Here is a 4,494-nt window from a genome sequence, read left to right as displayed (position 1 = left end):
AGTAAGCGCTTAACAAATACCATCATTATTATTATAATTATTATTTTTTTAAAACCTTTTGAACTTAGGAAAAATGGGAGGAGGGTGCAGGACAATGTTTCTCAAAACTAAAGCAATCTAGGAGAGTATGAGGGAAGAATTGGAAAAGAGGACAGTTCTGAGAGAAGAGAGGGAAGGATGCCCAGCCGTTGATTCCATAGGATTGGAACCGCAGGATGAAAGTCACTGGCTTTGCCCCATAGCTTTTGGGGCAGGGCGGGTAGCGTAGCCAGCTCTTCCTGCACTTTGGAGTCAGAAAGAGACCAGAGATGGAGTCCAGCTCTTATCCACTGTCGGCAGGAAGGGGGACAAGATGAGAAGGATGCCCCCTCCCCCTTTTTGGTCCTAATTCAGTACTGGGGCTGGGCCCAAGAAGTTCCTCTCCTCCCTGCCAGGTGCCTCATGAGCAGGACCCATTCACACACCCCCAACTTCCACCCAATCAGCCCAAGAGATCTCGGGGGGCATCCATCAGGGATGGAACCGAGTTTAGAGGGGTGAACCTGATGAAGCAGCAGGCACCTATGGGGTCAACCTAGCTCTGTGCCACACTCAGGCCAGGATCCACAGCCAGGCAGAGGGAGCAGAACTGCTTCACCAGCAGGAGAAGCTGTGGCCACAGGTGGCAGATCTTGGCCCCAAAGCGGTGTAGTGGCTGGGTGCCCCCATGGGGAGATTGCTTCCACAGTGGTTACAGAACTCTGACTTCCAACCCAATCCCTGAGGATTCTCTGGCTATCTGGGAGGATCAGACAGAGGCACGGTAGGCGAGGGGCTTCTCCTCATGGGGTTTAGGGCTGGTGAAGACAGGAAAAGCATTAGTGGGAAAGGAGAGGAGAAGGAGGAGAAGGAGGAGGAGGAGAATCACTACAAGTGAATACTCTTTCATTCCTCTACCTCTACTAGACTATGTGTTCCTTGTGGGCAGGGATCACGTCTACCAACTTTATTGTACTGGAGTCTCCCAAGAACTTAGTAAAGAGTTCTCTGCACTGTACTGCTCAATAAATATCTCTGATTGATTGATTCCTCCTCCTCTTTATGTCCTCCTCCCATCTCCCTTACCCTGTTCTTTCCTCTCTTTCTCCCTTCATCAATTCACTCCTTTTCTTATCTGCCTCCCTTTTTTTTCTCCTCTCCCTCCACCTTTTCCTCCCCTGCCCTCTCCAAGTTCCATCCCCATGTTCACCCCCACACTCAAAATAAAAAGTTGGCATTCCTGCTAGAGTGTGCAAGTAGAAAAGGGGGATGAAGGTAGTAGAGCCCCTAAAGGTCAGGAGGGGGCAAGTGAACAGGGTTAAGAAAGAAATGATGGCAATACTACATGATATGGGGCATTATAATGAGAATCAGAGATCAAGCTAAGAGGTGGCAGAAATATGAGGGGAAAGTAGGGAAGCCAGGCTTTTGAGGAAATGGAATACCCCAGCTGATGGTCTCACTGCTGGCTTTTTTAAGGATCTGGAGCTGATTGTAGAATTTGAGAAAACAATTTTAGCAAAGGCATCTAATGAGACCGGGAGAGAAGGGAGATGACCTTATACGATGGCCCAGAGTTTTCCAACAACATTGGCCAGGAAACAAAAAAGGGACTACTTGAAAAACTGGGGGCTATTGATTCTGCTAATTTTATAAAATCTTTGCAACATCATACTTGGAAGGTTGGTGCTAGATCAATATCACATGCTTCTTAAAGGTGCAGAGTGAAAAGGAGGAAGACATCTTAGGGTGGAGGACAGAATCCTACAAAAACTGTTTGGAGCTCCCCCGAACCTGCCCTTTGCCCGAGGACTGGGAAGCGTTCCTTCATCCCTGTCTCCAGCTCTAAGGAGAAACTCTGCTTCTCCTCCCTGGCTGAAGAGGCAAAGATGGCCAAAGCTCTCAAACACACAGCCAGTGAATCCCCACTTTGGGAACTTTGGGGTCTGCATGGGGTTGCCTTGCCTCTTCCCTCCACACTGTCATCTATGAGAGGAAGCCCTGCCCAACCATCATTCCATTACATCTGTCTTTTCCATGTTTTGGCTCATTTTAATTGTTGACCTGGGTGTTTAATTATTTAATTCCCTGTGTGCCTCTATCTCTCCTCCTCCCTTGATTTTTAGATTATGAGCCCTCTACAGTCCAGGAACTGTGCCTGATTTAATGTTCATGAAATCTCCTCAGGATTAGAACAGCACTTCACACACTCTAAGTGCTTACTAATTGTTAATGAATATGACTATACCTATGCAGAGAAGCAGCATGGCGTAGTGGATAGAGCACGGGCTTGGGAGTCAGAAGGTCAAGGGTTCTAATCCCGGCTCCACCACTTCTCTGCTGTGTAACCTTAGGCATGTCACTTCACTTCTCTGTGCCTCAGTTACCTCATCTGTCAAATGGGGATTGGGACTGTGAGCTCCATGTGGGACAGGGACTGTGTCCAACCTGAATTTGCTTATATCCACCCCAGTGCTTAGTACAGTGCCTGCCACATAGTAAGCACTTAACAAATACCATCATCATTATTATTGTTATGACTCTGTTGGCCGTCTAGTAGACATACAAGAGTTTTTTTTGAAAAAGAGAAGTTAGGCAGGAAAAGGACAAAATGAAGAAAATTGAATAGTCGGGGATAAAACCAAACTGATGTAACAAAACAACAATGAAAGGATTACATAGCACAAAATAAGGACAAAGCACAAGTTCAAGGTGAAATATGGGGATTACAAAGCAAGAAAGAGGAAGGAGATATTGTAAAATCTTAATCTCAGAAGTGCCAAGATATAATCTGACTGGCATGAAACACTGGTGAAGTTGAAACTAAAGGGTGTGGGAGATAACAGTAAATTCTACCTTAAGGGCAGCTTGTGTAGAGCTGGAAATTTAGGAAATTTTAATTACTGAGTGCTTTTTTGGCTTGAAATTTCCAGGTGATGTTGGCAAATATGTCCAATTACAGGGAATAGCACAGAGGAAAGACAATTGGAAGTATAGCAAAGATTATATGAAGACATATGAACATTTTGATTTTGAATATATTCATTATTAAGGGGTAACAGCAAAGTGGTACATTTTCAGTATTTAACGAGAGATGCATCAGATTTAGTAAGAAGGCTGCTAAATTGGAATAATAAGGAAGAGAGAAGCAGCAGACTAGTTACTTGGGGAGCACTGAAAAGAGTAACACTCTTCTTCCTCTTCCTCTCCTCTCCACATAGTCTGATCAAAGGAAGCAAGCAGCGGAGGTATTTTCCTTTTCTTACGATAAATGTCTAGCTTTTGTGTCAAACCAGTGAAAAATAGTATAATATAAAATTGATTCATATTTGTATTATTTTATGAGAAGCAACATGTCCTGGTGGATAAAGCCTGGGCCTGGGAATCAGAAGGACCTGGATTCTAATCCTGGCTCTGCCACCTATCTGCTGTGTGATCTTGGGCAAGTCAGTTAACTTATTTATGTCTCAGTTGCCTCATCTGTAAAATGGGGAATAAGACCGTAGCCCCATGTGGCACAGGGACTGTGTCCAACCTGAATAACTTGTATCTTTTATTGTCTTGTGCTGCCGAGTCATTTCCAACCCATAGAGACACCACGGACACATGTCTCCCAGAACACCCCACCTCCATCTGCTATTTTCTGGACGTGTATCCTTGGTCAAAATACAGAAGTGGTTTACCAATTGCCTTCTGTGCAGTAAACTTGAGTCTTCACCCTCGATTCTCTCCCGTGCTGCTGTTGCCTAGCACAGGTGAGTCTTGACTCATAGCAGATTGCTTTCCACTCGCTAGCCACTGCCCAAACTAGGAATGGAATGGGTATGCCTCTGCTTGAGTCTCCCTCCCGTAGTCAAGGCTGGTAGAGTACTGGAAACTCTCCAGGTGCAATACTGAGAGGGAAACTTGTATCTACCCCAGTGCTTAGTAAAGTGCCTGGCACACAGTAAGTGCTTAACCAATCCCACAAATGAAAAAAAGGGCAAGACACAAAAGGAAATACTAGATCTGAGTTATGCAGACTTAAAAAGGGGTATAAGAGACATGATTTATAGTGAGGCTTTGAGCTATATTTTACTTAAAAAATTACCCACTACAGCATATATATATAGTAACATATAATAGATATAATATATACATATATCTGTCCTTCCTACATGAAAAATATATCATTGATGGTGAAATTCACTTGCCACAATATGCATTCTATAGAAAAAAATATGTTCCTATTTGCAAGAAGATTGCATGATGCCCAACCAAAACTACCAAATTCTCTACCTTTTATATGGAGAACTGCTAGTTTCTACCTGTTGCCACCTTCTAAAGAAGTGGCTAGCTATGTCTACTAAAATGGCACATTTTGGATGTATAATAAAATATTTTTTCAAGATGAACAATATGTAGGACTCTAGGTTTAAGCAAATGGAATTCATTTTGGTCAGTAATGATGCCAATTAAGTACCTTTCCCTTCCTTA

At 43.7% G+C, this 4,494-nt stretch overlaps 1 non-coding gene across 1 annotated transcript; it reads right to left on the bottom strand.

The window, feature by feature from the left end:
- Positions 1-3,783: 3,783 nt before the first annotated feature.
- Positions 3,784-3,921, bottom strand: LOC114807020. Its single transcript, XR_003755073.1, has one exon. It is a non-coding gene; the product is annotated as a small nucleolar RNA SNORA7 (small nucleolar RNA).
- Between the last annotated feature and the right edge of the window lie 573 nt (positions 3,922-4,494).

The sequence above is a fragment of the Ornithorhynchus anatinus genome, chromosome X1 (genome assembly GCF_004115215.2).
Source record: "Ornithorhynchus anatinus isolate Pmale09 chromosome X1, mOrnAna1.pri.v4, whole genome shotgun sequence".
Classification (NCBI taxonomy): Eukaryota; Metazoa; Chordata; class Mammalia; order Monotremata; family Ornithorhynchidae; genus Ornithorhynchus; species Ornithorhynchus anatinus.
The sequence above is the reverse complement of the archived record's forward strand: the minus strand, read 5'-3'. Positions and strand labels throughout refer to the sequence as shown.